The following is a 25,649-nucleotide window of genomic DNA, read 5'->3' as shown; positions in this document are numbered from 1 at the left end:
AACTTTCTATGTGGACACATTTTTCTTCCTAATGACTGTAAGAACATTGAACCCAGGAAGTTTTTATAAAGTATTTAACATGTATCCACAGCTTTAAATACTGTTTACATTTCAACACTTCCAAAATTTCTACTTCTAGACCAAAATTATCTTCTCAGATCAAGCCTTACATAACCAACAGATTTTGTTATCTCTCTCCTTGGATGTCTGACACAAATTTCAAATTTAACATATTCAAAACTGAATGCTTAATCTTACTTGCCAAATCTTTCTCCTCCTTCAGTCTGTAAAATCTCCACTCATTCTGTTACTCAGGCAGCAACTTGGGTCACTTCCTCTTTACACCCAGTATTACCAAACTGCAGTATGCCACCAAGGTCTCTGACTGAAGTCTACCTCCAAAATTCTGCTAACCCCTCTCCTCCACCTCCAATTCAGCACCATGGAGCATGCCATAACCTCCCACCACTGCCTCTGCAATTCTCTCCCTAAATAAACACCCTACTTTCCCTTCTACTCCCCTCTTATTGATTTTCCATACAGGAGTGATCTTTTAAAAATACAAGTTGAATGTTACTCACCACCGCTTTTAAATACTTTTAAAGTCTATCTGTCACACTATGAAAAATGTGGCCTAAAAATGCCCCATATGACCAGCTCCTGTGAATCACATTAGGCTAATCTTATTTTCATTTTCCTGCTTTTTTATTATGTTCAAGGAATCATGTGTTATTTCACTTCCTAAAACATTCTAACTTCCTTTCTATCCATGAGACTCCCTTCATGCTGCCCCCCTTCATTGAATGGCTCCCTTGAAAAATATTCCCTTTCATTTACATCTAGGTTTTATCATTATGTCTTTCCTTAAAGAGTCCCTCACTGATATTCAGTCTAAGTTAATATCCTCCCTGCTTGTCACCACTTATGTAATTATTCTCTTTGATAGTTCACAGTGCCATTACTTTTTCCTTAATAGCACTTTATTAACAAAGGCAGAGGCCATCCATCTCCATTTGCTTCAACACTATATACTCAATAATTAGGGTAGTGTATGGCACATAGTAGGTGTACAATAAAAGAATAAAAATAATAGATGAATGCATGACAGAGTGAGTTAGCTGAAATGCATTACCAATTGTTGCAGTGAGGGATTTCAGAACCAAGAGAGCACAATGAATACCACAAAGACATTATTTATGTTTCTAGAATATTTTGATACCATAGACACTGGATCCTTAAAATACAGTGGAACTATGGGTTTCAGTACTTGATTTTAGATGCCTTTCTTTTTCTTTCTTACAGACAATCACACACTCAATAGTTACTACTTAAGGGGCATATTGGCAGTTCAGAATTCTCTCCTGGTTACTCTGAAAACTGCTGTAAATCATCTGCTGTCAAGTTCATAGATAATCATAACCATGGGAAATAGGATTAGGGACATGAATGAATAATTGGAAACATAGTCCTTGTCCTGAAGTTTTCTTGCAAAATAAATTGTTAAACCTTCCAACAGTCTTATATGAAACAAAATCAAAATCATGCAGCCAGCATGAAAGGCACCCCATGCTCTCTAAGTTCATGAATTTATCAGGAATATTTATCCATTAACACAGAAACTATAAAAAAAGACTAAAAGAACAGAGTCCAGTATTGGAGATTATCACTTCAAATATGTCCATTTGGATAAAGAATGTATTTGTCTTGATTTCTGAATGGAATAAAAATCTTCTTTTGCTTAGATTTCACACACATATAGAAAATATTCCTCCAAGTTATAGTTTATCTTGAATTTATTGAGAGCTACTGATGAATCTGAACCCTAATGTGATCTAAGTACATGTTGGCTAAATTGACTAATTTATCGACCTCAGCATTTGCTGCTGTGTTATAAATCTTCATTGTGTCACATTTTGTTGGTGTTTGCCTTAATCAAAGAAAATAGGTTCTATTTTTTTCTTTATGGGGAATATTTTCCTCATTTATATGGTTTACTTCTTAGGAATATAATTTCTAGGCATTATATTTCCTTCATGCTAGTGGTAAAACATATTTATAGGTACTGTGAGATACAGACTGCCAAATGTGTTTGAAATACTTCATTTAATAGTCCAACAGAGATATTTTCCTTTATATAGAGAGAATATTGACTATAATGACATTTTTGTAAAGAACATGAACAATAAAATGAATAACTCAGAAGAAAGGTTAGTAAATTATGTAAATATGAGAGGCTGAAAAGTATTGGCTACTGTATTTCTAAACTGATTATTAAAATCTAACATGCATGAATTCCCTTAGAATTAATATCTTTATAATTTTATTAGTAGCTTTCACTTTAAATAGCTGGTGTTAAAGGTTTAACCCTTATACTTTTTAGGTTTACAAAATCAATATATTCTTGATATAAGAAACTTAAAATATAGAGGTATACAAAAATGAAATTAAACATTTCCGTAATTTAATTCTCAGAGGAAATTTAATGTATTCAATTACTTTATTATAAAATATCTTAAGTGCTTAATCCTTTCTTTACAAGTTATTCAGAACAATTTTGATTAAAAAAAAACCTACAAATACATAACTGCCATAAGCAAATACATTTCCATTTCTAAGTCTTACAGTACAGAGTATGTAACATCCACTGTTTGGGCTTTTTACAACATGTTGAATCAATCATAGCAGATTTTAGTCCATAAGTAACTTTTCCTGAAATTTCTTTGTAAACTCTTCAGCCTTCTAACAGAAGGTTCTATGGCTTTTAGAGTAATCTTCAGCCCAGTAATTCCAAAGTGGGTGCTTAGCCTAGGCATTATTCATCAGTTCTATCATGGACTGGATTATTTTGCAAATTTTGTTTGCTTGGTTCCAGCACAAATTACTGTTAAGACGGTTCTGTTTTGTTTTGTTTTTGTTTTTAGTTTTTGTTGCTTTTTCTAAATTTCATCTTTGGGTTTTTTGTTAGCTCTTTATTTTAAATGAAGTTGTAAGTGTTTATTTTTATTTTATATTGGAGTATAGTTGATTTAAAATGTTGCATTGATTTCAGGTGTACAGCAAAGTGATTTAGTCGTACATATACATATATGTATTCTTTTTCAGATTCTTTTCCCATATAGATTATTACAGAGTACTGAGTAGAGTTCCCTGTGCTATACAGTAGGTCCTTGTTGATTATCTATTTTATATATGGTGGTATGTATATGTTAATCCCAATATCCTAATTAATCCCTCCCTCCCACCTTTCCCCTTTGTTCACCATAAGTTTGTTTCCTATGTCTGTGAGTCTGTTTCCATTTTGTGAATAAGTTCATTTGTACCATTTATTTAGATTCCACATATAAGTGATACCATATGATGTTTGTCTTTCTCTGTCTGACTGACTTCAGGTAATCTCCAGATCCATCCATATTGCTGCAAATGGCATTATTTCGTTCTTTTTATTGCTGAGTAATATTACATTGTATATATGTACCACATCTTCTTTATTTACTCATCTGTCAATGGACATTTAGGTTGCTTCCATACCTTGACTATTATTGTAAATAGTGCTGCAGTGAACATTGAGATGCATGTATCTTTTTGAAGTATGGTTTTCTCCAGATATATGCCCAGGAGTGGGATTGCTGGATCATATGGTAGCTCTATTTTTAGTTTTTAAAGGAACCTCCATACTGTTCTCCATAGTGTCTGTACCAATTTACATTCCCACCAAAAGTGTAGGAGGGTTCCCTTTTCTTCAAACCCTCTCCAGCATTTATTATTTGCAGACTTTTTGATCATGGCCATTCAGACCAGTGTGAGGTGATACCTCATTGCAGTTTTCATTTGCATTTCTCTAATAATTAACAATGTTGAGCATCTTTTCATGTGCTTTTTGGCCATCTCTATGTCTTCTTTGGAGAAATGTCTATTTAGATCTTCTTCCCATTTTTTGATTGGGTGGTTTGTTTTTTTGATATAGAGCTGCACGTGCTGTTTGTATATTTTGGAGATTAATCTCTTGTTGGTTGCATCATTTGCAAATATTTTCTCCCATTCTGTGGGTTGTCTTTTCATTTTGTTTATGGTTTCCTTTACTGTGCAAAAGCTTTTAAGCTTAATTAGGTCCCATTTGTTTATTTTTGTTTTTATTTTCATTACTCTAGGAAGTAGTTCCAAAAAGATATTGCTGCAATTTACATCAAGGAGTGTTCTACATATGTTTTCCTCTAAGAGTTTTATAGTATTCTGTCTTACATTTAGGTCTTTAATCCATTTTGAGTTTACTTTTGTGTATGGTGTTAGAGAATGTTTTAATTTCACTCTTTTACATGTAGCTGTCCAGTTTTCCCAGCACAACTTATTGAAAAGACTGTCTTTTCTCCATTGTATATTCTTGCCTCCTCTGTCATGTTATTTCTGGGCTTTCTATCGTGTTCCATTGATCTGTAATTCTGTCTTTGTGCCAGTACCATACTGTTTTGATTACTGTAGCTTTATAGCTTTATAGTATAGTCGGAAGTCAGGGAGTCTCATTCCTCTGTTTTTCTTTCTCAAGATTGCTTTGGCTATTTGGGGTCTTTTGTGTTTCCATACAAATTTTAAGATTTTTTTTGTTGTAGATCTGCAAAAAAATGTCATTGGTAATTTGATAGGTAAGGCATTGAATCTGTAGATTGCTTTGGGTAGTATAGTCATTTTGACAATATTGATTCTTCCAATCCAAGAACATGGTGTATCTTTCCATCTGTTTGTGTCATCTGCGATTTCTTTCATCAGTGTCTTATAATTTTCAGAGTACAGGTCTTTTGCCTACTTAGGTTTATTTCTAAGTATTTATTTATTTTTGATGAAATGGTAAGTGGAATTGTTTCTTTAATCTCTCTTTCTGATCTTTTGTTGTTAGTGTATAGAAATACAACATATTTCTGTGTATTAATTTTGTAACCTGCAACTTTACCAAATTCACTGATGAGCTCTAGTAGTTTTCTGGTAGCATCTTTAGGATTTCCTATGTATAGTATCATGTCATCTGCAAACACTGACAGTTTTACTTCTTCTTTTCCAATTTGAATTATTTTTATTTCTTTTCCTTCTCTGATTCCTGTGGCTAAGAATTCCATAACTACATGGAATAAAAGTGGTGAGATTGGACAGCCTTGTCTTATTCCTGATCTTAGAGGAAAAGCTTTCAGCTTTTCACTGTTGACTATGATGTTTGCTGTGGGTTTGTCCTATATGGCCTTTATTACATTGAACTATGTTCCTCTATGCCCACTTTCTGGAAAGCTCTTATCATAAATGAGTGTTGAATTTTGTCAAAAACATTTTCTGCAACTATTGAGATGATCATATGGTTTTCATTCTTCAATTTGTTAATGTGGTGTATCACACTGATTGATTTGTGCATACTGAAAAATCTTTGCATCCCTGGGATAAATCCCACATGATCATTGTATATGATCCTTTCAAGATATTGTTGGATTTGGTTTGCTAGTATTTTGTTGAGGATTTTTGCACCTATGTCCATCAGGGATATTGGCCTGTAATTTTCTTTTGTTGTGGTATCTTTGTCTGATTTTGGTATCAAGGAAATGGTGGCCTCATAGAATGAGTTTGGGAGTGTTCCTTACTCTGCAGTTCTTTTGAAATAGTTTCAGGATGATAGGTGTTAACTCTTCTCTAATTGTTTGATCAGATTCACCTGTGAAGCCATCAGGTCCTGGACTTTTGTTTGTTGGGAGTTTTTAATCACAGCTTCAATTTCAGTGCTTGTGATTTGTCTGTTCATATTTTACATTTTACATCTCTTCGTGATTCAGTTTTTTAAAATAAATTTATTTATTTATTTATTTTTGGCTGCATAGGTTCTGCGTTGCTGCACACAGGCTTTCTCTAGTTGTGGCGAGCAGGGGCTACTCTTCGTTGTGGTGCGTGGGCTTCTCATTGTGGTGGCTTCTCTTGTTGCATAGCACGGGCTCTAGGTGCACAGGCTTCAGTAGTTGTGGCTTGGCTCTAGAGCTCAGGCTCAGTGTTGTGGCTCACGGGCTTTAGTTGCTCCACAGCATGTGGGATCTTCCTGGACCAAGGCTTGGACCTGTATCCCCTGCATTGGCAGGTGGATTCTTAACCACTGCGCCACAAGGGAAGTCCCGTGATTCAGTTTTGGGATATTGCACCTTTCTAAGAATGTGTCTATTTCTTCTAGGTTGTCCATTTTATTGGCATATAGTTGCCTGTAGTAATCTCTTGTGATCCTTTGTATTTCTCTGGTGTACATTGTAACTTTACTTTTTTTATTTCTAATTTTATTGGTTTGAGCCCTCTCCCTTTTTTTCTTAATGAGTCTGGCAAATGTTTATCAAATTTGTTTATCTTTCAAAGAGCCAGCTTTTAGCTTCACTGATCTTTTTCTGTTGTTTTCTTTGTCTTTATTTTATTTATTTCTACTCTGATCTTTGCAATTTCTTTCCTTCTGCTAACTTTGGATTTTGTTTGTTCTTCTTTCTCTAGTTCTTTCTCTACTTGCTAAGGAAGTTTTAAGTATTTTAATGGGTACTCTGAGGCAAATTGACTTTTATTCTGAAGGAAAATCTGTCATAAGGAAGATGCTCAAGGACAGTAAGCCTTTTAAAAATAAATAAATTGGATTGATAAACTTGAATGTTATGGTCATTTTTTAATGTATATATACAATATACAAATATTTTCCAGTTCCTTCATTGACCTCCTAATAGCAACCATCTTGGATTTGGTGCTCTATTTATAATTTTTGTTGTTATCATCAATCAATTTTTTAAAGAAATAAAAAGAAATTATGTTACAAGCATACCTCATTTTATTGTGCTATACAGACATGGTGTTTTTTTACAAAATTGAAGGTTTGTAGCAACCCTGTGTTGTACAATCTATCAGTGCCATTTTTCCAACAGCATTTGCACACTTCATGTCTCTGCATCACATTTTGGCAATTGTCATAGTATTTCAGACTTTCTCATTACTATTATATTTGTTATTTTCATCTGTGATCAGTGATGTTTGATGTCACTGTTGCAGAAAGATTATGACCCACTGAAGACTCAGATGATGGTTAGCATTTTTTAGCAATGAAATATTTTAAAATTAAGGTGTATGTATTTTTTTGGGGACAAAATACTATTGCTCACTTAATAGACTACGGTATAGTATAAATATAACTTCTATATGCACTGAGAAGAACAGTGACTTGCATTATTGAAATACTTGCTTTATTGTGATGATCTGGAACCAAACCTGCAATATCTTTGAGGTATGCCTTTACACTTCATTTTAAACTTTTAAAGTAGACAGGGACATTTGTGTCAGACCTCAAGGATGAAAGTATGAGTATTCCCAGTGAACTGTAAACCTAGTATAGCAGTTATTGCAATTTTTGTTTATGCTCAACAGTAGTTTTTTTGCAATACAGCCTTTTTCGTCAGTATTGCTGTGAAACATATCTTTTCTCTGTTGTATTATAGTCCATTGTATGATCATAAAATGTATCAACTTTCTTACTGAAAACAATATAGTTTTTTTTCCTAAGATTTGTTGTTATAAATAATGCTGTATACTTGTACATGTTTCTTGGAACATGTATGAAAGACATTCTATAGAGTTTTAGAAGTTATAGAATGTGTATATCTTCATTTTAGATAATAACACCCTGCTGTTTTCTAACAAGATTGCTTCAGTCCTTCCACAAGCAGTGTAGAATAGTTTCCATTGCTGCCTACCTTCACCAACACGTGGTTTAATTAGCCTATATAATTTTTGATTAAATTTTTGTCAAATAAGTGTACTTTTCATTTTGTATATTTGTGGTTGTAATTTGAATTTCCTTGATTACCAGTGACCTTGGTCATATCATTTGTGCTTCTTGCACATTTATGTTTATCATCCCTAAACTATGTGATCATTTCTTGCATGTTTGTCTCTTCTTTTTTAATTTGTACAATTCCAAATTATATTATGAAGATTAAATGTTGGGTTATAATATCAAACATCTTTGCCCAGCTTGTGATTTGTGTTTGTAATTTTTTGTTGTGTCTTTTAATGAAAAAAATGTATAATTTTACTCTTGTTGAATTTTTCAAGCATTTCTTTTGCAATTTATAGTTATCATTAAGAACTTTTATAATTGCTGGTCATGCATCTATTATCTCCAATGCTCTTTTAAATGTTTTAAAGTTCTCTTTTATTGTTTGATCTTTATTCCACCTGGAATTGATCTTTGATTGAGGTGTGAGTTTAAAGTGATAAAATGCCTTTTTTTCCAATTTGGATAATAAATTATTTCAGCTCTACTTGGGTAAAATTTAATCTTTCCTCCATGAATTTGTCACACTGAGGAGAGGGTTTGAAGTTCAGTGAAAATGAGCTAGCTAACGTATATACAAGCTTTATTTTATATACAATAGAATACAATTTTGCAAAAGAAAATGATCAGTATCACTCTAGGGTATGTTCAGAAAACAATGGCTTATTACATCTGCCCCATTTTCTCACAAGGATGCAATGAAACCAAATCCCACCTAATCCTTTACAGCAGCATTCCTGAACTCCATAACTGTAGGATACGTCACCATCTTCTAGTTCTCTATGCCTCACTTCTCATTTTAACTATTTCTTCTATGATTGTTATATTTATCACTAAAATAGACTGAACTAATTGAAAGCAGGAAATAATTTCCTTTATTTAGTTCTAATATTTCACATATTTATCTGCAGTACCTAGCAGAGTGTCTGTTACAGGGTTGACTATCTCCTCTTCTCTTTTGGTAGTTTAGTTAGTACCTCTAGATAATGCTACTCTATTAATTAAAATTCATCAAATTAGAGGAATGGAGAAACATCAGAACTAGAAAGAACACTAAGGATTCATCTGCCCCACAGGTATTCAGGAGTAACAGTTGTGCACTTTGAATATGCGCTTATCTGGTTCCAGCCACAGAGCTTCTAATTCAGTAGGTTTGTGGTGAAGTTCCAACACTTGCATTTTGTTTAATTTCAAAATGTGATACTAATGCATGCTCCTAGTTGAGAAATTTTGATCTCTGTGACCACCTCCTTCCTCTCCTTCTTAAAAAAGGCAACTGATAGCCTGAGAAGTAACTTTTCCCAGGTCACAGAGGATTTGATGACAGAAGTAGGAGACAAACTCAAGTGTTCTGTGAAGTTCTGCAGTGATCTTTCTTTCCTCTCTATTGATACTGGCTTCCAAGTAGAGGAAAATAACAGCACTCCGATTTTTCTTATTTTCTTCTTATTTTGCTATTCTCTTTATATTTTTCCACAGGCAATGCCATTTTTTAAAGAAAAATTAAGCGTTGAAGTTCCGCGGCTGTCAGAATCATCAGGTAAGCACAATGATTCTGTGGCAAAAGTTTATTCTAGGGATGATGCTGCTGATCAAACCTGAGGAACTGTCAAGGTTTCTTCCATTGAGATATGAGGCTGTAATGGCATTTTCCTCAGTCTCAACTCAGAAGAAAATATGGAACCAAGCAAGGTCACCTCATTGTTGCACAGATAGCACACATTATATCTATGCTTTCTAAATAGGTACTCAACCCATGGACAAAAGAAAACATCATATTACAATCCATAGTGTAGCTGGAATGAGTCCAATCTCATTAGGTGTTGCCACCTTTGATAAATTTTCCTCATTTGCTAAAATTATTGAATATATAAATTATTTCATAAATCCATTTTAGCAGAATCAGGGTAATATCTGCATAATTAATAATGATTGTATTTCAGACATAGACTGTAATTTAAAAAGTTTGTAAACTGTTTTCTTTTGAAATGGTAAATCATAAGAAATAGATAACTTTACCAATATCTTTTTCAAATCTGAGATATTTGATATTGATAAGATATTCTGAAAGTGAATATTGTTGTTGTAATTTTGGAATAATCAGACGTTTGCAAACCTGATCTTGGAACATCTGGAGATTCCTAGAAGGCAGAGATAGGGCATAGTTTAATGGCCAGAGCCTCAACATTTTCAAGGAAATCAGATTCTTCCTATAAAGTTAGCAATACCTGCAAAGAGAAACCAATCTCAGATAGAAAAGTTGAAGAAGATATTTATAAGCATTCATGTTTAAAGTTAAAATTCACCATGGATTCATTAATAATTTTATCCAAAAATAGAAGGAGGTATTAATTTCATTATTACTAAATTATTATTAAACATGGGACAATCAATGATATAAATCAAGCTGGGCTAATTGAGAGTGAATTATCATCATCCTCTGTGAGAATATTGCTCAGAAATTACCTCTGAAGTCCAAAGGATTATTATGCATTTATACTTGTAAATTATGGCTCAATGGTAAACTGGATGAGATTTTAATATTTTAGCATTCATTAAATTCTGAAGGCTTAGAGCCAGTATAGTGATGAGCAAGCCTGTTTTGTCCTCTAATGAGAATAATTGTGTTACAGCTAATTGCCATCATCATAAATTTATTATTATATAAATTCAGATTAACCTATAGAATTAAAGGTAATATTTATATTTTGCATATTTTATTTTAGAATTAAGGGATATAGGTTTAGTTCCTACTCTTAAACACTTGATATAAAAATTTTAACATGTGCAATGTGGGTAATCATTTTATTTTATACTTAGCATGCAAACTATACAATTAAAAGCTAACTTGAATAAGCTTATAGAAGCTTGTCTAAACTGTTCCTTAGTCTATGTCATTATGTACTCATTCATGTTTTCATGTTTGTAGCTAGTGATGGGTGTGATGAATGACTGAAGTATGTGGGGAGAGGACAGCTTCTCTAGAAGTACACAGGCTTCATGAGGCTGCAGTAGAACTCTAAATAAAAATCCGGGTATTGCTGTCTAAAAAGAACAGGAAATAGATAACTGGCTTCCTAAAATACCGATATCTACTGCAGGAACAGAGGAAAAAAATCTCCCCAAAAATAATAGAAAGAAGAATCAAGTTGGGTTAGAAATAATCCTACTTGAATCATTAGGGAAGGTGAACTAGACTAATAAACTGTGTATAGTCCATTCCGTAATGTGAGTTTGAGTTCTTCCCTAGTATTTTATTAGTTAAATGAAAAATATGTAAATTTGAGGAGGGAATTCAACAGCTATTTTCACTGGCTATTTTGATGGTCTTATTATGTCATTTTACAAGCATCTGTATATTAATAAATACGCTAGCTTACCAGTATATTAAGGGATCTGATGATTCTTGATGATATTACTGTGAGTATATAGATTACTAAACTAACAATTCTGTAAGCTTAAGCCCAGATATAAATTGGCCTTGACACCTAACCATATGCTTTTAAGTTTTAACAAATACCAAGAATACTCTGGCATTTTTTGCATGGATGCACTGATTTTAGCTTTATAATAGTGAATATACATTCTGCATTAACTTAAAAAGCCAGTGACCAAATTGAACACCAAATCCTGTGATTTTCTTTTTAATAATACACCTAGTATGTTTTAGTAATAATCTGGTAGAAACAACTTGACATGGAAAAGCTTTTCTTTAAGTAGATAGTAGCTATTCACTTCATTTCCATGAGGTCCGTGAAAATAAGAAATGGGGCAAAAAATATTTTATAATATAAATCAGACTAAAATATTAAGAAATGAAAATATTTTTGAGTGTTTTTTTATTTCATCTCAAATGTATGTATTTTCCCCTTACAATAAAACCAGCTAATTGTTCCAAACACTGAAGATAGTGTCTGCTTCTATTTGACAGAATAAAACTAATAACTATCCTTTGTGCTTCCACTGAGTGTAGCAGCAGCTTAACTACATGACAGCTTTCTGTCAGAAAGTAAAGAATCAAGTGGGCCAGAAATAGCAAAGAGTTTTAAAAAAGAGCTTCGAGTCCGTTCTTCTTGCTATACATCTGCTTTTTGTCTTTACTATACCAGATTTTGTCTCAAAGTAATTATAAAATATAGAATATAGCCAATAAAAATTTCTACAAAAAGAAAGGTGCTAAGGCTTCCCTGGTGGTGCAGTGGTTGAGAGTCCGCCTGCCGATGCAGGGGACATGGGTTCGTGCCCCGGTCTGGGAAGATCCCACATGCCACGGAGCGGCTAGACCCGTGAGCCATGGCTGCTGAGCCTGCGCATCTGGAGCCTGTGCTCCGCAACGGGAGAGGCCACAACAGTGAGAGGCCCGTGTACCACAAAAAAAAAAAAAAAAAAAAAAAGAAAAGAAAGGTGCTAAAATCCCAAGTCAGATATTTGGATTTCATGATTTTTTATATATGTTCTGATTCATTAACCACCACTCCCATCTCCTCATTATTATGATCTGGGGTACTCAGATTTTTGTTTGTTTGTTTTTGTTTTTCTTACTGGAACCAAGATACAATGAAGAATTATCTGTCATCTATTATGCAAGTCATTCATTTATTTAACAACAGTTTATTATTTATCTAACAACTGTTCACCTACTATTTGGTAGGTAGTACAAAACCAATAGATGAAGAAGATTGACATTATTGTCTGCCCTCAGAGAAAGTCTAGTCTAGGAGGAATTATTACTAATTATTTTTTACAATCATTTGTTTAAAATATATATTATATGATATTATAAAATACACATTGCATGTATAATATATATATATGTTCATTCTGTGTATATAGTGTGTGTGTGTGTGTGTGTGTGTGTGTGTGTGTATATATATATATATATGAGGAAATAAATACTAACCTCTCAATAGTGAGCTCTCAGTTGCAGATATTGTATTATATAATGCTAAGTGAAATATGTCACAGAAAGACAAATACTGTAGTATTTCACTTATATGTGAAATCTAAAAGACAAAGTAAATGAACAAATATAACAAAACACAAACCGAATTATGTGTATAGATAATAAACAGGTGATTGCCAGAGGAGAGGAAGGTGTAGGGAGTAAGGAAGTAGGTGTGGGATATTAAGTGGCATAAAATTCCAGTTACAAAGTAAATGAGCCACAGATATGAAATGTACATTGTGGGCAGAATAGTCAATAACTATGTAATATTTTTGTTTGGTGACAGATGTTAACTTACCATGGTGATCATTTTGTAATGTACAGAAATATAGAATCACCATGTTGTGTAACAGGGACTAACATAGTGTTGTAGGTCAATTATACTTAAAAAACAAACAAACAAACAAACTCATTGAAAAAGAGATCATAGTTGTGGTTACCAGAGGCAGAGTTTGGTGCGGGGGAGTTGAATTGTAGAAAAGTAGTCAAAAGATACAAATTCACATTTATAAGATAAATAGGTACTAGAGATATAATGTGGGGTGTAACATAATAAATATAATTAATACCACTGTATGTTACAAATAAAAGTTAAGGGAATAAATCCTGAGTTCTCATCACAAGGAAAAATACTTTTTTTAAATTTCTTTAGTTTTGTATCTGTGAGATGATGAATGTTCACTAAACTTATTGTGATAATTACTTCATGATGTAAGCCAAATTGTGTTAAAAAACAAAAAGAATAAAATACCTAGGAATAAACCTACCTAAGGAGGCAAAAGACTTGTACTCAGATAACTATAAGACACTGTGAAAGAAATCAAAGATTACATAAATAGATGGAGAGATATACCATGTTCTTGAAGCGGAAGAATCAACATTGTGAAAATGACTATACTACCCAAAACAATCTACGGATTCAATGCACTCCCTATTAAATTACCAATTGCATTTTTCACAGAACTAGAACTAAAACGTTTACAATTTTTATGGAAACACAAAAGACCCCGAATAGCCAAAGCAATCTTGAGAGAGAAAAACAGAGCTGAAGGAATCAGGCTCCCTGACTTCAGACGATACTACAAAGCTACAGTAATCAAGAGTGTATGGTACTGGCACAAAAACAGAAATATAGATCAATGGAACAGGATAGAAAGCACAGAGATAAACCCATGCACATATGGGTTTTGATAAAGGAGGCAAGAATATACATTGTATACAAGAATATACAATGGAGAAAAGACAGCCTCTTCAATAAGTGGTGCTGGGAAAACTGGATAGCTACATGTAAAAGAATGTAAAAGAATGAAATTAGAACACTCCCTAACACCATACACAAAAATAAATTCAAAATGGATTAAAGACCTAAATGTAAGGCCAGACACTATAAAACTCTTAGAGGAAAACATAGGCATAACACTCTATGACATAAATCACAGCAAGATCCTTTTTGACCCACCTCCTAGAGAAACGGAAATAAAAACAAAAATAAACAAATGGGACCTAAGGAAACTTAAAAGCTTTTGCACAGCAGAGGAAACCATAAACAAGACGAAAAGACAACCCGCAGAATGGGAGAAGATATTTGCAAAAGAAGCAACTGACAAAGGATTAATCTCCAAAATTTACATGCAGCTCAATATCAAAAAAAAAAAACAACCCAATCCAAAAATGGGCAGAAGCCCTAAATAGACATTTCTCCAAAGAAGATATACAGATTGCCAACAAACACACGAAAGGATGCTCAACATCACTAATCATTAGAGAAATGCAAATTAAAACTACAATGAGGTATCACGTCACACTAGTCTGAATGGCCATCATCAAAGAGTCTACAAACAATAAATGCTGGAGAGGGTGTGGAGAAGAAGGAACCCTCTTGTAATGTTGGTGGCCGTGTAAACTGATACAGCCACTATGGAGAACAGTATTAAAGTTCCTTAAAAATCTAAAAATAGAACTACCATACAACCCAGCAATCCCACTACTGGGCATATACCCTGAGAAAATCATAATTCAAAGAGAGTCATGTACCACAATGTTCATTGCAGCTCTTTTTACAATAGCCAGGACATGGAAGCAACCTAAGTGTCCATTGTCAGATGAATGGATAAAGAAGATGTGGCACATATGTACAATGGAATATTACTCAGCCATAAAAACAAATGAAATTGAGTTATTTGTAGTTAGGTGGATGGACCTAGAGACTGTCATACAGAGTGAAGTAAGTCAGGAGGAGAAATCAAATACCATATGCTAACACATATATATGGAATCTAAAAATAAATGGTTCTGAAGAACCTAGGGGCAGGACAGGAATAAAGACGCAGACATAGAGAATGGGCTTGAGGTCACGAGGAGGGGGACGGGTAAGCTGGGACGAAGTGAGAGAGTGGCATGGACATGTGTACACTACCAAATGTAAAATAGATAGCTAGTGGGAAGCAGCCGCATGGCACAGGGAGGTCACCTCGGTGCTTTGTGACCATCTAGAGGGGTAGGATAGGGAGGATGGGAGGGAGATGCAAGAGGGAGGAGATATGGGTATATATGTATATGTATAGCTGATTCACTTTGTTATAAAGGAAAAACTAACACACCATTATAAAGCAATTATACTCCAATACAGATGTTAAAAAAATAAATAAATGTCTGTTGACAGATGAATGTATAAAGAAAATGTGGCACAAATATACAATGGAATATTACTCAGCCATAAACAGAAATGTAATTGAGTTATTTGTAGTGAGATGGATGGGACCTAGAGTCTGTCATATAGAGTGAAGTAAGTCAGAAAGAGAAAACAAATACCATATGCTGATGCATATATATGGAATCTAAAAAAAAAAAAAATGGTACTGATGAACCTAGTGGCAGGGCAGTAAATTTACGGTCTCAGTGTCAACGGGCCACTTTCCCCACCTAGTTAGTGTAGACGTAGTTGCACACACACACACTCTCATACAGACGAAAATGACACTTTAAGGATTGTTTAAACAAGGGCTAAATTGTATTGCTCTATTTGTAATGTGTGTGTATGTGTATGTAAGTAGGCTTTCAAAAATATTAATACTTTAGAGAGTGGGCGAATGTTTACAAATTGCAATTGAAAATTAAGGATAAAATGAATTTTTTTCTCACAAATGTTTTTCAAACATTTGTCTATTTGTTAAAGGACAATATTAAAATCAGGGCAAAAGAAATCTACTTTCACCAAAGGATGGAGATAAATTAAGAGCAATAAAAATGAGCCCCAAATTCTCTGTCTAAAACTGTGTCCTCCTGGTGCTCTAAATAAGTATCTAGTCACCAGTGGCAATAAAATATTTTGTAAATTGAAAGGTGGGGGAGGGGTTGCAAGAACTAGTTCAGTTTAGTAGAAAGACAAAACTGATATCCATTTATGTCAGTGAGATATGATGCGTCTAAGATTCTTTCTTTTTATATATTGCTCACACCTAGAAAATTTATAAGTTGTTTAGAACTTTATAGCTAGGCACACCCAATACTTTCTGGTAAATATGTGTTTAGACTGATGGTGGAAATCACATAACATTAAAATATAGTACTTCTCCCTCTCCCATATTTCAGAAAATGAACAGACATGGAATTTTGAGACTGATGATTCATTTAATAATGTTGTAGGAATCATGTAACTAAACATGTAACTATCTACATGATGGGTTGCCTCAAAATTCAGTAATATTCTTTCCTTAGAACATGAATTTTTCATGAAATTTCATAGAGTATAATATATTTTAATTAGTGACTAGTTTTGGAAGACATGTATCTAGAAAAGTGTTTCTATTAAAAATAAATATTTAAAAATAAATAAATAAATAAATATTTTCTTCCCAAAGAATGGCAAGACCTGCTAAAAAGAAATTAGCTATCAACTCATGAAAAAGTACATAGGAACCATAAATTCATTTTACTAAGTGAAAGAAGCCAATTTGAAAAGGCATACTGTATAATTTCAACTATAAAACATTCTGGAAAAGGCAAAAGTATGGAATCAGTAAAAAGTGGTTGCCAGGAGTTGGAGGGTGGTAGAGAGATGAATAGGCAGAGCATAGAGGATTTTTAGAACAGTGAAAATACATTATACGATACTATAATTATGGATATATGTCATTATTTATTTGTCCAAACTCATAGAATGTACAATACCAAAACTGAACTGTAATGTGAACGGTTGATAATGTGTATCAAATGTCGGTTCATCAGTTGTAACCAATGTACCACTCTGGTAGGGGATGTTGATAATGGGAGAAGCTATGCATGTGTGCGGTTGAGAAATAGGAAATATCTGTACTTTCCTCTCAGTTTTGCTATGAACCTAAAACTGCTCTTAAAAATAAATCCTTAATTTAAAAAATAAGAATTTAAAGAATTAAAAATCTAAAATAATCCCCAACAAAACACAAACAAACAAGAAATATATCTTGTTCCATGTAACTACAAAAGATTATTCAATATATCATGTTTTACAATAAGAGCAACCAGAAAGCAGCTGAGAGAAATTAGAAAAGAATTGAGCCCAAATATGGGTTAATTGAGGTAGAGAAAAGAAAAATGAGAGATAAGACCAACTTTGTTTTTGTACCTCACTTTCAGCTTCCTTGAATTCCCCACAGTTCTTGGAGAGACCAAGGCTTGTTAGAAAGCCTCCTTGAGAATATGGACATGCGTGGTCTAATTAGGAAGGGAAGACACGAGGTTGATAAAGGGAAGGCCAGAAGGAAGACAGGGAGGGCCACAAGAGCAATTTTCTTATGTTTTTATTGGAACAGTTTACACTGTTTCCTAAGTAGTGTTTTAATGGAAGCCCTTCCTTCAGGCTATGATTTTACAAAAGGAAAACTAGCTTATAACTCAGTGTCTTTGGCCACAATGTTTAAAGGTACATTTGTGTTTTGCTAATCTGTAAACTGTTGAATCATATTATAGAGATTTGTGATATGCCCTTCTAGTGTTTCCCTTTCAGAAAAGGTCAAAACAAGAGGTTTCATCTTTTGCTACAAATTTACTAATATCATAAATAAATATATTTCAAAGTCATTATGAACTTCAAAATAAAGAAGCCCTAACTATTTCTAATAAAAATAAAATGGAGAGATCCATCAAAAAAAATCAGAAGCTTTTTTCAAATAAGTGTTACATTTCCCTTCCTGCAGGAACCGTTTCCAGAACATTTTAGAACTTAAAAGAATGGATACAGAATATTTTGCTTCTCTCCATCTCTCTGTACACACACATATGTGTGTGTGTTACTTCATTTAGAAATTAAACCAGTAAATATGTTATATGGTGTGTGTTCATGGACACCAATGAATTTCTTAAACATAGGGATATTAAAAACAATGATCACATTATTATGTAGTATGGTTTGACTCTTTCCCTAAAATATTGCTGTAGATGTCTTTGAGAAAAAAGTTTCCAGAAATATATATTGAGCCAGACTCTCCCTGTAACTGCTTTCTTTATTCAGTTTAGCTAGTTATTGCTCCAGTGTGCTAAATAGCTCCCTGGAGTACCAAAAGATCGTAGGCGCAGCCAAAAAGTGTATGTAACTTAGTCTCAACTAACCTTTGAAACTCTTGTGCGCACACACACATACAAAATCCACACAGGAAATAATTTTTGTGTTTGATAAATAAGATTAACTAGAATAAATATCTGTTTATAATCCAATTTATCCCAATATCTCAATTAAGATATTGTATAAAATATTCTATACTCTGTATGTCATTGCGTAAGGTATGTCAAAGAAAAGCTAATTGTATCAATAACAGAAATATGATAAAGGCAAGAGTTAGATGAATTCACAGACTATATAAACTAAGGTATAAATAAATACTTGCTAGAATATAGAGTATAGACATGGAAGTAAGTCTAGGTAGTTGAATTATACACTGCAAGAAGAGGCAGATTCCTGTACAAACGTTAAGGATTTTGGCTTTATTCTAAAGACAACATGACAATATTGATAAAATTAGCATGAGAGCGATAAACTTAGATCTAAGTTAAAAAATTACTCTGCACATGATTTCAGTAAAGGTTAAAGAGAAGAAAGTTTGAAAGAAAGGAACACTTGAGGTCAGAGAAGATGAGAGATTCTACTACTTTTAGCAGAAAAGCAATAGGGATTCATTATTGATTAGGTAGGAGGAGAGAGTGAGACATCAAGGCTAGATCACAACTTTTTGGCCTATACATATTATGTGTGTGTGTGTGTGTGTGTATATATATATATATATGTATAAAAAAGAATTCAACTTGATTAAAAGTAGGTTGAAAACAAAGAAATTTGAGTGTATATTTCTGTTAGTAAGAAATCTAAATAGAAAGTTTTGTTTTTGTTTTTTCCTTTTTGTCCGTATGTAAACTCCTTAGCAGCTGTGTCCCTTGTACTTGGACATGTCTAATCTTGAAACAGTGTCTACCCTCTGCCACCACTCTCCCCTCTCATTCTCACTACTCCCCCACCAATTCTCACTACTCACTCCTACTTATTCTCACTTTCATGGTCTAGGCAAGCACACATGTCATAGAGAACCACACCTCCCTCAGAAGATGGCCCTTGCCCTTGAACTCATTATCATTCAACATTGCTTTGTTCACCATGGTCATTCATTCATTCAGCAATTGTCTATTGACTGTTACTGTGTCCCAGACACAGTATTAGGAACTAGAATAAAGCACTTAATGAAACAGACAAACTTCTAGCCCTGATTGTGATTATATTCTGCAGGAAGGGGATAAACAAAATGTCATAATGAAGCAAAATGTATAATATGTTGTATTTAATATTAAGGAAAGTTATAATACAGGGAAGAGAGATAAGAATTTTGGATGTGTTGTTGTTTAATTTTACATAAGATGGTTAGGGAATGTCTCACTAAGAAGGTGACATGTAAATAATACATACAGGAGATGAAACAACAAACATGTTCTCCCATCAGAGAGAGAGGCTGAGGACATAGCAGTTCATATTGTTAAAGGGTTTGTTAAAGGAGGATGCTACTACTAGGTACCAAAATCTGTATTACCTCTATTGCTATCAGATAAATTAACTCAAAATTTAGTGTCATAAAACAATAATATGTTTATTATTGTTCATAGTTTCTGTCGGTTAATGATTAGGAAGAAACTTCACTGGACAGTGTGTCTCAGGTTCTATCATGAGGTTGCAGATAAGATATCAGCAGGGCTGCAGTTATCTGAAGGCCTGACAGGGACTGGAACCTCTGATTGCAAGATGGCCAACACACATAGCGAGGAGCTGGTTACTAGTAGGAGATCTCCATGTTTTCTCCATGTGGACCTCTCCACAGGATATCTTAAGTATATTCCTGACATGGCAACTGGCTTCCCCCTGAATGAGCAAGCTAAGAAAGAGACAAGCAGGTCATTTTTGACCTAGTCTCAGAAGTCATATAGCATCATTTATGACACATTTATTCTGTTTATTAAAAGCAAGTAACTAAGTCCACGCCACATTTAATTGGAGAGGATATAGCCTCCACCCTTCAAAGTGAGGAGTGTCAAAGACTCCCAGGTATATTTTAAAACCACTGTAATGAGAGAATAGCAGGTACAAAGTCTCATGAGCAGACGAATTAAAGCAAAGTCTCCTCACTAGCAAATTAAAACTAACAATCATGAGGCTGGGTAGGCTGATGAGATTATTTGTCAGAGAGGATGACAAATCTCTATTTGAAAATGGTCTCCAGCTCCATTTGGAAAGCCTAGCAGTTGTGGGAAATCAAATGAATAGTTTTGTTGATGCTCTGCTACAGTAAGAGTATGCATTAGTAAACTGCAGACTGGTTAAAGATATTTTAATATGGATTTTATGCCCTAAGGTCTTATTTTCCTCATTGCTGCAGCTCTTTACCTGACCCATGGAACCCATATCAGAGATGTTATACCTTAAGCACAAGACACTTTAATGTTTCTGCAATTTCACAGAGCTTGTATGTAGCTTTGGCTGCAATTGAAATTGCCTTATCATAAGCATTAGTATATCTATACATAATACCGAGATTTGGGGCAAATAATGCATAAAATCAAAGAAGAAGCATATCAGAAAAGAAGCTTTCTGGGAGGTGAGAAGATAAGTAAAATAGGTGAGGGAGATTAATAGGTAATCTCCAGTTATAAAGTAAATTGGTGATGGGTTTGAAATGTACAGCATGGGGAATATAGTCAATAATATTATATGGTGACAGATGGTAACTAGACTTATTGTGGTGATCATTTTGTAATGTATAGAAATTTCGAAACACTATGTTGTGCACCTGGAACTAACATAGTGTTGTAGGTCAATTATACTTCAATAAAATTAATTAATTTTAAAAAAAGAAACTTTCAATTGATAAGTGATTTGATTATTTTCCAAAGAGCAAAACATATCCCAATGACTGGAAAAAGGATGCTAGTAAAGTTTTGACCAACCAGAAATGGACATGTATCCCTATATTGCAATGGTCAATAATCCCTCATGCTTTCAGTTATATATGTACCTCAAGGAACAGAAATGATCTTTAACCTAATGTCACATCTTAAAATGTAGGCCCATGGCCTTTTCCAATAAAATAAGGCCAGTTAGTTAGAATATGCTTTTGCAACTTCTACTATTTAGTTCTTGGTCTTAATTTATCAGGTCACATGTATATCCTATATTCTTGGTTCACATTAATATTCTCTTCATTAGAAGTTTGTAACTTAAGGAAACCTATATTCCCTTCTAAAAACTTGTTAGTGTTGCACAAAAGCTCTATAGAAGTAGTACATATATGATCATTTTAATGTCATGACACTTTCTTTTGTGATCAATTTCCATGAAAAAAGTCTAATTTCTTAATTATTGAATTTTGCCTCATGTTGAACTCACACATATTTTTTTAACTGTGACTGGCTAAAAGTTAGAAATATTTTTTGCTGCTGTTATATGTTTTCACATTCTTTATAAGGAGAGGGATCCATATGGTTAAAATAACAAAAATTTGAAAAAATATTGTGGTGTTGACACATGATTTTACACATCTCTCAACACATAAAAGTGTACACTAAAAAGGACAACTTTTAACACATTTAAATTGTGCATCAATTAAAAATATAACTAAAAATCAAAAACAAGTTCTAGAGTTTTTTAGTATGTATAAAGCCAAACGGCCAGTTTCATGTTCAAAATATGTTTCCCCATATACATGTCCCTGTGTTTGCGTTTGTTTTTGTGAGTTTTGTGTGTGTGTTCATTGTTATATTTGACAATAAAAATTACTCTCCAGATAACTTGACAATAATGGAAACTTTTTATGGAGGCCCAACCTATACCTATGTTTTCATCTTCTACCTGGTCCCAATGGACTCGGTGACTCTTTAATTGTTCGAGGTATGTCAACTATGCCATCTGGATTGTATTTCTTTTCATCTTACACCAAACAATCCATAAATGAAAAGTTGCTCTTTCAAGCTTTCATCTCCCTTACAACTTTAAGCTTCTTGAGGGAAAGGCTGTATATTTCATCCCTGTTTTCTTAGAATCCAACAGGGTGCCTGTGAGTAGATGCTTAATAGGTGTTTGATAAATGGATTTATGCACCAAAGAGAGGAAAGGATATAAAATTGCAGAGATAAAAATCTTGTAATTTTCCATCGTTTGCATTAACCTCATAAACTATTTTTCATGGTAAGTTGACAGTTTTAATTAATGGTTAGTGTGGCATGGTGATTGCATGGAAGTACTTTTAGAATTATACACAATCAAGTTTAGATTCTAGATCTGCCAGAGAACTTGGAGACAAGCTATTTAAAGTCTATAAACATCGGTTTCTTCACCAATAAAATGGAAATAATTATCATCATAAAAATAAATATGTTAATAAATGTGAAGCCCTTGAGCACATGGCCAGGCACTTAGGAAATGTTTTATTCCAGGCAGACAGTTATTTCTACTACTAAATTCACTAGCACACATGTGCCCATAAAATTAAGGTTAAAAAAATAAAAAGAGCATATCCAATATTCACTCCACATTTCTTTCCTGTGGTGGCTTACATTTTCATTCAAAGTCTGAGCACAAAAGTTAATAGTCACAGAAAGAAAAGTTATCAGCAATCTGGTGTTTGACATATAGATATTTTAACTGTGGTGAATATCTGCCATTTATTTCAATTGCTGCATGTTTGAAATTAAATACATTTGGAATTAGGTTTTCCAGCCTCAAGCCAGCATCAGTTGCTAATTAGTTTCATTTATTTATTTAGATAGAATCAATTCCTAAAAAGTGTAATTGAAATCCAACACACAGATAGCTTCTTTTGTATTAAAGAAAGGTGGACCATGTGTCTTCTTTATCTCAGATGCCTTAAGAATAAAAAATTGACAGCAAGAAGTCTGCCTTAGGATGAGGCAAATGATTAATGTGAGAGCAAGAGCATGTGGATAAAAGGTTCAGAGCTTTTGACACTTTACCTCAATATGGAAATTAGACATTTAGCTTTATACCAAGCATTTAATATTCTCATAAAACACATTTCACCTGAGAAAGAGGAAATTCAGAATCTAGAGCATTAGTTTTCAATCTTATATTGGAATCATCTAGGAAACTTTAAAAATTACTGATTCTTATGTCCCATCTAAATAGATTTCTATTTAGTTCACATGAGGTGTGGCCTGGCACTGGGATTTTTATATGCTCCCCAGGTGATTCTCATATGCATGAAAATTTCAGAATCATCCACTTTCAGAAAGAGGAGTGAGATAGAGTTCAAGTAAATACTGCAAAGCTTCTGCTCCAATATCTGATTATGAATAAGAAAAGAAATTGCCGAGTAAGGTGATTCCCAAGTCAATAGCTAACCATACTTTACATATTATGTTCCCTGAGGCAGTTTCAAAACATATGTAACTTGACAACTTTCATAAATAAAGTTGTAAGTTGTTCAAATAGCTTATTTACCTCAGATTTTTCTTTTCCAAAATTAACTTATTTCCAAAATATATTAGTTTCCAGTGTTACTAAGATTTGGGAAATTTAAAGACAGTATTTCCCTGCCATAAGGTGTGGACACCAGAGAGGAACTTACGTTTTTTTGAATCGTAACTTCATCTCTAGAACAAAACAGTATAGCCAATCTAACTTTCAAGTATAAAAATTCTAATATTCTTGGGGCTTCCCTGGTGGCACAGTGGTTGAGAGCCTGCCTGCCGATGCAGGGGACACGGGTTTGTGCTCCGGTCTGGGAAGATCCCACATGCCGCGGAGTGGCTGGGCCCGTGAGCCATGGCCGCTGAGCCTGCGCGTCCGGAGCCTGTGCTCCGCAACGGGAGAGGCCACAACAGTGAGAGGCCCGCGTACCGCCAAAAAAAAAAAAAAAAATTCTAATATTCTTGACGACACAATAAGCAATATGGTATAAAGTGGATTTGAGGCAGGAGGTAGATGGCCCTCCCCCAGGGTAAAGCAATTGGAGATTCGTTCCCTGTGGACTGTTACTCCAAGATGAGAATAGCAGGACAATTGAGAGAGGAGGCTGGGCCCTGCCCAGATAGCTGATAAGAGACCACATATTTCTCATTCTTGAAGTCAGGAGACCTCCCTGAATACACCTGCACAGAAAGGCTCCTTGTAGGTCAAAAAGTGAGGGGGCGCCACAAGGAGTGAGGGGGCATCACTCCATAGTAAATGATGCCAGCTACCCATAGGCCTCTTAGGTGGAATCCATCTTGGCTAAGAGATGCGTGCTCATACATGGGAGGATCCTGGGATATACGAAATACAGACCCTGAACTAGGCAAATCAAAATGATTGGCCAAAGAAACCCGGAAGAAATGCCCCATATAAGTGATTTAAACTACCACGAGGGCGGGACTCTCTGAGTTCGCCTGTGTGTCTATCCATATGTACTCTACTCTTTTTTCTCCTAATAAACACTTTGTTTCACTACTTTCCGTCTTTGTGGGAATTCTTTTCTGCAAAGCCGAAGGGTCAGGGCCTTGTCACTGACCGCTGGTCTAGTGGTTAGGATTTGGTGCTCTCAGTGCTGCAACCCGACTTCAATCTCTGGCCAGGAACCGAAACCCTGCTTCAAGCTGCTGCAGGCCAAGCCCACCCGAGATCAGACATATTTATATGTCTTAACTGATACCAGGGAAAAAAAAAAACAATGTCTATTTTATATGTGATATTCATGGTTAAAAATTCTGAATATATGAGAAACCATTGCAATTCTTGTTCTCCACACACCTAAGTCCTACGTTCAAGTCTATTAAAAAGCAATGAGGTGATGTATAGTGTGCCCTCAAAGCTTTCAGACTGAATAATATCCAGTTTTTCTGGTGTTCAACACACTGCCTACTGATAATGATAATGATGAATTCCCATGCAGACTTCTTCAGATATTAGGAAAATGGTTTCCTTTAACTCATATTAGATACTCAAGTTTTACATCAGTTAGCTGTCTTTGAAAAATATCCCTTAAGAGCCAAAAATATTATTTCACTTAAACAACTGTAGTTATTTTGCAAACAACACGCCATGTTCAGGAAGTACAAAGTGAAATAAATAAATGTGCTCCTTGAAGGTCTGAGCTTTATGTTAGGCAGGGAAATACTAACATGATCTAAATTAGAGCCATATCGCAATTTTATGTGCACCTGATTTTGTATCCACAGTAAATTCTTTGAAAAATTTCTATCCACACTACCAGCAAAAATACTCCAGACTGAGAGCTTGCCATAAAGTGAGAGTCTTTGGGAAGTTGAGTAAAGATGTGATGAATAAAATAAGTTGTGTCTAGTACAGTGACAACATATAATAAAAATTGCAAAATAATAATTGTAATCAGTGTATCAAACAACTAGTCTTTCAGGTTC

General features: G+C 34.2%; 1 protein-coding gene across 2 annotated transcripts in view; it reads left to right on the top strand.

Moving 5' to 3' along the window:
- Nucleotides 1–25,649, top strand: part of LOC307195882 (uncharacterized protein) — a gene marked incomplete at its 5' end in the record, with an annotated part of 490,066 nt that overhangs the window by 130,588 nt on the left and 333,829 nt on the right. The window contains 2 exons of one of the 2 annotated variants that reach the window (XR_013830983.1): nt 9,299–9,359; nt 10,749–10,765. Of the gene's footprint in view, nt 1–9,298; nt 9,360–10,748; nt 10,766–25,649 lie in introns of those variants that run through there. The other variant, XR_013830982.1, reaches the window with a different exon arrangement.

Source organism: Stenella coeruleoalba (assembly GCF_951394435.1).
Source record: "Stenella coeruleoalba genome assembly, chromosome: 13".
Classification (NCBI taxonomy): Eukaryota; Metazoa; Chordata; class Mammalia; order Artiodactyla; family Delphinidae; genus Stenella; species Stenella coeruleoalba.
The sequence above is the reverse complement of the archived record's forward strand: the minus strand, read 5'-3'. Positions and strand labels throughout refer to the sequence as shown.